The following is an 8,974-nucleotide window of genomic DNA, read 5'->3' on the forward strand; positions in this document are numbered from 1 at the left end:
TGGTCCAGCTCCAAGGCCTGGCTGAGGCTGAAGAAGAACTGGCTGCCTTCTGATGCTCCTTCCATCCTCATCTGCTTGCATGCCATCTCATTGGCTGTGAGGTTGAGCTGTGTGCCCTGTTGTCCATGTTCTTGGTGAAGCACTCAAAGCCATTCATCTTCTTCTTCCACTCTGAGCATTTGAGGGCACCAGCTGGAGGTGGGCTCAGGGTCAGAAAGAAGCTGGCACTCACCGTCTCAACCTTCTCAACCTTCCTCTTGCCCTGTTTTCAGATTGTCTCTGCAGTGCTGCTGGGGCACATCGGGAAGTGATGAAGACATGGCACTGTGGTCACACCCAAAAGCTGGTCGTGTGGTTCAGCTACCAGACTGGGCCCTTTCTGCGCTTGGGCATGAAGTCATCCTCAAAATGGCCTGTAGAAGCCCTGATGCATGAACTGAAGCCCTGAGGCAGTGCACGCCCTGCTGAGCCTGCTGCTCATTTCCTCTATGTGGCTTCTTTTGCAGCACAGTCTGTTGCACTGGGGTCTGTGCATGCCAGGCAAGGCCAAGCTGGCTCAAAGAGCAACCAGCTACCTCTGCAAGGGTGTGCCAGGAGTAGGTGGACCAACCACCAACCTCACTTGCTGCCAGTCAGGGTAAATCAGCTCTTCTACCCTGAAGGTAGGGCCCCAGTGCCATCTGCTTTGCCTCAGGCCTCTGCTCCATCAGACATCAGGTGGCAGCCACTCAGGGTGTAGGAACCTGGCCACTCCTGCTTCCTTGAGTGGATGAGGTTGGTGGCTGGTCCACCTGCTCCAGGCACAACCTTGCAGAGGTGGCTGGTTGCTCTTTGAGCCAGCTTGGCCTTGCCTGGCATGCACAGGCCTGGGGTATTTACACCCTGCTCCAAGTAAGCTTGTTCTGTCTTGGCCTGAATTCTAAGTCTTGCCAGGGCCACAGAATGCTTGGTCCCCTGTGTTGTAATCCTGGCTGCTGCTGGGGACCCTTGGTGCCCCTCCTCTCCCAGAGCTCAGGATGAGCCTGACCAGGCCAGGACCCTTTAGGTTTGGGACCTGTGCCCTAAAAGAAGGCTTCTGTCTCACAGGTTGGGTGAGAAGATGTATGACATGTGCAGTCTGCCAGGATTGCCAGGATGCCACGTTCATTTTTCCCTCCAGTGATCTTAAAGTGACTAGCTGTTTCATTGAGAATGACTTCCTAAGGCCCAGGAGCCATCTGGGGCTGCAGAGCAGCTGACTGCATGCTGTTCTGGCTTCTTCCATGTTGTGTTGATCACTACACACCAAGGGGGGTCAGATGCAGGGACCATGGAGTGGGGTTGTCTCTGGAGCTGTGTCTTGGTTATCATGGAGCTGAACTGCTCCTGGTGTCAGGACCTTGATGGGGCTGACTGGATGGTCCCAGGGGTGTCCAGAGGAGAGGTGGGAGAAAATTGCTGTGAGGATGAATGAGAGGTGATTGTCAGCACAGAACAGGCACCGAGTGAGTGCTCAGCAATTACCCTCAGCAGCTGCCCAGAAGCCAGCACTGCCCACCTGGTAGTGACTGTCCCAAAGCCAGGAGGAAGGGAAGAGAGTAGGTCACCTCTCTCACAGACGCTCACCTGACTCTGATCAGTCAGCTGTGCTTAGATGTGCCTCTCACGTAGAAAAGAGTCCTGCATGCTGCATGCAGAGCCACTCACAGACACTGCTGTGTGTCTCTAACTGCTCCGTAAGACAGAGGCGGTGGGTGCTCAGCAATGGTGACACCCTGGGGTAACAGCATCCATCACAACGGAAACCTGCTTGGGTCAGCAAGGCCCAGAGTCAGTGTCCTCTGCCCCCTGAATTGACATATGTGTGCATGCACTATGTTTGGGTTTGTGCGTGTGTGTGTGCGCACGCGCGCGCGCGTGTGTGTGTCACTTCTCTGGCCAGGCCTAGCTACTCCACTCACAAGTGCACCCAGGTCCTTATCACTGTCACCTACTGGGCCTGTGGCCAGCATTAGAGCATCTATTGGTGCTTCCCAAACTCTGCCCTCCCCACCCAGACTGGTCCTTCAGATGCAGACAGAGGAAGGACACAGCGCTGAGCACAGGGAGCTGGCGCTCTCTCTCGGTGGAAGCCAGGTAGTGTGTGAGTGCTAGGTCTGCCTGGCAGGGTTAGAGTCAACACATCTCTTTATCTTCTCTTTCCAGCACCCTCCAGGGTGCCAGGACTCACCTTCCCTACAGGTGGAAGCAAGGAGGCTCCAAGGACAAGCCCCCTCCCTGAGGTTACACAGCGGCCAGCTGACCAGGTTCCATAAACCAGGCCACTGCTGGTCAGGTTCCTACTGACCAGGCCTCCACTGATTAGGTCTTTGCTGACCAGATATCCCTGACCAGGTTTCCACTGACCAGGCCCCTAACGACCACACCTCCACTGACCAGGCCCCTAACGACCACACCTCCACCGACCAGGCCCCTGATGACCACACCTCCACCGACCAGGCCCCTGATGGCCACACCTCCACCGACCAGGCCCCTGACGGCCACACCTCCACTGACCAGGCCCCTAACGACCACGCCGCCACTGACCAGGTCCTCACTGACCACGTCCTCACTTACCACACCTCCACTGACCAGGTCCTCACTGACTACATCCCCACTGACCATGTCTTCCTGACCAGGCCTCCACTCATAGGCTTCACTGACAAGGCCCCACTGACCAGGCCACTGGTCCATCAAGCCAACCCAGGGCCCCGCTGACAACACCATAATTTACCAGGTTCCCGTTGACCTGACCCCCAACTGAACAAATCTCCACAGATCAGTTCCCTGCTGAGACCAGACCCCCACTGACCACGCCTCCTTAACAAGGCTCCCTCTTAATAGACCCCACAGACGAGACCCCTGACCAATTCCCCCTGACCAGTCCCCACTGACCAGGCCTATGCTGACAAGGCCAGCACTGACCAGGCCCCCACTGAGGAGACCACAGTTTACCAGGTTCCTGCTGACCCAACCCCCACTGACTAGGCCCAAACTATTCAGGCCCCGACCAACCAGGTTTTCATTGTTTAGGTTCCAACTGAGTGGTCCCACTAGCAAGGCCACCACCAACTAGGTCCCACCGACCAGGCCCCTAGTGACTAGGTCTCCAGGTCCCCACTGACAAGGCCTTCACTGAAGAGGCCACCACTAAGCAGGTCCCTGCTGGGCCCTGATGACCAGGTCTTTGCTGACCAGGCCCCGCTGACCAGGCCCCTGAGCAGTGGTGCTCCAAGTCCCCTTCCAATGCTCCCTCAGCCCACAGACCCTCTCTCTCTGCAAATGCACCCACAGGTCAGGTCCTGGGGGTCTTCTCTGGACAAGGACCCTCTTCCAGGACACAGGGAGGGACAGTCGGCCTCAGGCTCCAGGTGCCCGGCTTCACACTCGCCCCTCAAGGCCCTCTGAGACCATCTCAAAGGAGACAAAGAGGTGGCCTGGCACTACCTGGACACACAATCAAGCCTATTCCTGAGCCTCAGAGCGGGAGGAAAGGAGGGACATTTGGCAGATGAGGCACCCTGTTCTCTTGGGTCTCCCAGAGCCCTTCCCGCAGAGCCTAGATCTAGAGACACAGCACAGAGGCTGCTGGGAGACTGGTCCAGAGCATTCAAAGGTGAGCCAGGGACACGAGGACTGTCCCCAGACAGCCAGAACTGAAGGCCTTTTGCTAGTTTCTTGGTACCTCAGTGGATGCAGCAGGTTCTTTCTGCTCGGAACTGGTGAGCACGTGCTGGGAAAGGCTTGTCCTGTGATTCCTCGGTGGCTCCACCTCTGCTTCTAAGAAAAATCAGTCATTCCAGCGCTGGGGCAGAAAAAATACAAGATAAGCTTGGAACATCTTATTGGACCAGAAAGTAAAAAAGTGCTAAAAGAATAATGAAGACAGATGAAGACGATATGAGGTCAGCTTGAAATTGCTACCAGTGGCCAAATCTGGGGGCATTTGAGCACCAAAATTATAAGATTTCCTTTTGACCCTATTTATTGGTTTTATTTATCCATATAGAATAAAAGAATAAGAAAATAATCATTTGGGGCTGGGTGCGGTGGCTTATGCCTGTAATCCAAGAACTTTGGGAGGCTCAGGTGGGCAGATCACAAGGTCAGGAGATCAAGACCATTCTGGCCAACATGGTGAAACCCCGTCTCTACTAGAACTACAAAAAAATTAGCTGAGCATGGTGGTGCACGCCTGTAGTCCCAGCTACTCTGGAGGCTGAGGCAGGAGAATTGCCTGAGCCCACGAGGTGGAAGATTGCAGTGAGCCGAGATCACACCACTGCACTACAGCCTAGGTGACAGTGTGAGACTCTGTCTCAAAAAAAAAAAAAAAGAAAAAAGAAAATAATAATTTGGAAAACATCATAGTAGTAATTGTTCGAGCACAAATATCATAGTAGTAATTGTTCAAGCACAAATCATCAATAAAATGATAAAGCTAGTGAGTGAAATTCTGAGGAGTAATCAGATATTTACAGAGCCTCAAAGTATCTCCATACAAAATACTGTTGAACTACAAAAGAAAATAGTAAAATTACCATGGACAAACCTGGCAGGAACTCCTTACGTCTATTACTATCTTAGTAATGAAAACTATAAAATGCAAATAAGCCATCAATGACCTCCACTAAAGTATTAATGATGACTTGTTCATTCAGCTGTTTAAACAGCTGGTATCTGAGCAATTTGAGTATGTCAAACTCAATAATACTGGTTTTCATTTGCAAGATCCACTTAAAACTTAAAGAGGTTAAAAAGATTATTTAAAATACCATATAAATTTTCATCCTACATATGATACAAATATCTTCTTCTTTAGTAAAGATTGTGATGTTTTATGTCTTATTAGAAACAATTAAAATGTCATGTAAACAGCTCAGTAATAAAATTTTATGATCTTTTAAGTCATAAAATTTTTTCTTAAGATTTTATGATTTAGACATTCTCTTCATTTGGATTTGGCTCATCAGTGGATTCCAGAGAAGAAACTAGAAACTGAACAATTCTCCATAGATCAGTTCCCTGCTGAGACCGGGCCCCCACTGACCACACCTCCCTAAAAAGGCCCCCACTTAATAGACCCCACGGACCAGATCCGCTGACCAATTCCCCCTGACCAGGTCCCCACTGACCAGGCCTATGCTGACAAGGCCAGCACTGACCAGGCCCCCACTGATGAGACCACAAGTGCTGGCCTTGTGCTATGTTGGAGTGAATGTCCCACACAGCAAGTTGGGAAGAAAAAGAAAGAATTATGTTCCTTAACTAAAACATTTTAGTTAACTAAATGTAAGTTTTAAAAATAAGAGTTGAGAACTCTATCAGAGTTAGTAAGAATGAGAAATATGTATATACAATTTCATACAAAATTACTGTCAGAATTTGCTCATATTTATGAATGGAATTAATTATAATTGTGGTTAAATATCAGAGTTTCTGGTTTTTCATTCTTCATTCATGTATTCAACAACCACGTGCTAAGGTACTAGAATCATCACTGGAATTACAAGATGAAGATGGTGTGGTCCACCTCTCAACAGTCATATGCCATAACCTGAAAAAACAGACAGGCAGGCAATGTCCATACGGAGTTATAGATACCATGACAGGTATACAGCAGGGCACTACTGGAATAGTGTATTCTTCATTCATGTATTCAACAACCATGTGCTAAGGTACTAGAACCATCACTGGAATTACAAGATGAAGATGGTGTGGTCCACCTCTCAACAGTCGTATGCCATAACCTGAAAAAACAGACAGGCAGGCAATGTCCATACGGAGTTATAGATACCATGACAGGTATAGAGCAGGGCACTACTGGAACACAGAAGGAACACCTGCCTCAGTTTTGTGTCAATATCATAGGCTTTCTGGTGGAGGAGATATGTAGGTTGATACCTGAAGGACAAGGAAAAGCTTGCCAGATAGAGGGAAGAGGTGAAGGCAAAGAGCCTGAGGTGAGGAAGAGCCCTGTGGGGTTCCACTCTGTCCAGTTTGGTGCTAAGGCAAAGGACGGAGAATGGTAAGTGGTGAGAGACAAGACTGACTAACTTGACAAGAATCACATTGACCTGGGTGTTTTTATTCTATGGTAAAGAATTTGGAACTTCCTGAAGGCAAAAGTAAACCAATGATACAGTAAATGACTGGAGATTTAAAATGTCACCTATCAAGTGACTGCTTATGAACAGTTATTGCTTAACTGTTTCTAAGTGAGTCTGGGGTCTGTTGGCCTTTAATCTCTACCAAAACCCAGATAAGTTGATGATGCCTTTGTTTTCTGAGAATAGGTTCAGTGTGCTGGCTCACAGTTCCATAAGGAGGGCAAAAGTGAAGAAAGTGCAGAGTCAGATAAAAAGATGCATAGACTTCTTGGGAATTTTTAAGCTATGGACCATGATGAATAAATGGTGCATAAGTAGACTCGTCATCATGAGTGTCTATGTTTTCACACCGTTCATTAGATGTGTGTAAGAAAACATCCTTAACATAGTATCTACTAACCCAACAATAAAAAGGAATTTCATTAGCTATTTATACTTTATTTCTAAAATAAACCTAAATCTAATTAAAACATTTTGGCAACTGTCTGACCTGCCCGGACCCTCATAACTTGGACCTCAAGGCGCGACCGAATTAGACCAGATGAAAGAGGAGTTCAGGCTTTATTGGAGAGTCTCTGGGCGGACTGGACTCATAACGGGGGAAGAGTCAGCAGTCTCGCACTGGCTTTCTCTGTTTGGCAGTTTTTATAGGGGTAGAAGGATTGGGGGAGTGGGAGAGCTGATTTGGCAGGTGGCAATAGGTCAGGTTGGCTGCTGGGGGGGGGGGGCGGGGATGTCTGCCGGGCGGAGAGCTTGTCGGGCCGGAAGTTACTGGAGAGCTGATGGGGCGGATGGTGATTGGTTCAGTCGGTTGCCCGGCCGGAAGGCTGCTGGAATCGGGCCGAGCCAAGGCGGTAGACAGAGTGAGATAAGGGACTGGGCGGGGGGGGATGTTTGCCGGGAATTGGGCCGAGCCAAGGCGGTAGACAGAGTGAGATAAGGGACCCTCCTTGCGAGGGAGGAGGGGCTTTCCTCATCCGGAAGTTAGGCACTTTCCATGTGGCGGGGGGGGGTGCCCAAAGGTCCTCCTAACTCCTCTTTCATCTGGTCTAATTCGGTCGCGCCTTGGGGTCCAAGTTATGAGGGTCTGGGCAGGTCAGACAAGTGGTGCCGAAACCCGGGAGGGGTTGGCCGGTCCGTTGCCTGGCCCTCGTGGCCTGGCTGCGGCCCCCCCCCCCCCGCAACCTCGGTCTGCCTGCCTCACCGCCGCAGAACTCCGGATAAGGTAAGGCTTTTACCTACCTTATTATCCCTCCTCCTCTTTAGTGGCCACAGTGATTAGCCTCCCAGTGCCAAACCTTCCAGACTCCTCGCCCTAGACTCGGCCGAGCCGAGGCAGTCCTCCGGCTCCTGGAGCCTCCATGCGTAGGTAACAGACAGACGGGGACGCCTCTCTGACTGTTAACCTCACCAACCCTGAAACCTGTAGGGACTGCAACGAGTGGGGACGCCCTCTCTTTGCTACCTCCCTATCCGACACCGGTAGGTTCGTCACCCGGTCATGGGGAACACGGAGTCTAAAGTGGACCCAAACACCCCTTTAGGGTGTTTACTCCAAAATTTTTCTAGACTGGAATATTCGCAAACCCTGCACAAGAAAATGCTCATATTCTTGTCCCAGGTTGCTTGGCCCCAATACAAACTTGATAACCAGTCACATTGGCCCCCGACTGGCACTTTCAATTTCAACATACTTCAGGATCTCAATAATTTCTGCCACCGCACTGGCAAAGACAATGAAATTCCCTATGTTCAGGCTTTCTGGGATCTCCGTACCCATCCTGATCTTTGCTCCTCCTGCTCCACCCATCAAATTCTTCTAGCTCGCACCCCTCATAAACCCTCCTCCACTGCCTCTCCCCCTCCTTATCCCTCATCAGAAAATCTGCCAATACACAAATAAACGGAAAAGAGAAAGAGAAAGAAAGGAAAAAAGAGAGAGAGGAAAGAAAGAAAAGAGAAGGGAAAGAAAAGAGAGAAGAGAAGAAAGGAAAGAGAAGGGAAAGAAAAGAGAGAGAAAGAGAGAAAAGGGAAAGAAAAAAGAGAGGAGAAGAAAGGAAAGAGAAGGGAAAGAAAAGAGAGAGGAAAGAAAAGAAAGAGAAGGGAAAGAAAAGAGAGAGGAAAGAAAAGAAAGAGAAGGGAAAGAAAAGAGAGAGGAGAAGAAAGGAAAGAGAAGGGAAAGAAAAGAGAGAGAGAAAGAGAGAAAAGGGAAAGAAAAAAGAGAGGAGAAGAAAGGAAAGAGAAGGGAAAGAAAAGAGAGAGGAAAGAAAGGAAAAAGAAGGGAAAGAAAAGAGAGGAAAGAAATGAAAGAGAAGGGAAAGAAAAGAGAGAGGAGAAGAAAGGAAAGAGAAGGGAAAGAAAAGAGAGAGGAAAGAAAGGAAAAAGAAGGGAAAGAAAAGAGAGGAAAGAAATGAAAGAGAAGGGAAAGAAAAGAGAGAGGAGAAGAAAGGAAAGAGAAGGGAAAGGAGAGAGAGAGAGAAAGAGAAAAAAAAAGGAGAGAGAAGAGCCACCTTCAGCCGCTCGCTCCTCCCCCACCCCCTCCGCACCTTCTGCTCCAGAGGCCCCGCCTCCCCTGACCTCTCCGACGGCAGCCCATGCCCCCACCCTCTCCGCGCCTTCTGCTTCGGAAGCCCCGCCTCCTCTTGCCTCCCCGGTAGCCGCCCATACCCGCTCTCATCAACCCACAATCCTAGCCCCTCTTCGAGAAGTAGCAGGCATAGAGGGCTTAGTTCAGGTCCATGTCCCTTTCTCACTCCAAGATCTGTCACAGATTGAACGGCAACTTGGCTCGTTCTCAGCAGACCCCTCCAATTATATCAAGGAATTCCAATATCTCACTCAGGCAC

General features: G+C 49.9%; 1 long non-coding RNA gene across 1 annotated transcript; it reads right to left on the reverse strand.

Moving 5' to 3' along the window:
- Nucleotides 1-1,315: 1,315 nt before the first annotated feature.
- Nucleotides 1,316-7,434, reverse strand: LOC135273822 (uncharacterized). Its single transcript, XR_010341617.1, has 3 exons — nt 7,371-7,434; nt 3,704-3,823; nt 1,316-1,437 (listed from the first exon to the last, which is right to left on the reverse strand). It is a non-coding gene; the product is annotated as an uncharacterized LOC135273822 (long non-coding RNA).
- Between the last annotated feature and the right edge of the window lie 1,540 nt (nt 7,435-8,974).

The sequence above is a fragment of the Aotus nancymaae genome, unplaced genomic scaffold, assembly GCF_030222135.1.
Source record: "Aotus nancymaae isolate 86718 unplaced genomic scaffold, 86718_ANA_hifiasm-v0.15.2.pri h1tg000009l, whole genome shotgun sequence".
NCBI lineage: Eukaryota > Metazoa > Chordata > Mammalia > Primates > Aotidae > Aotus > Aotus nancymaae.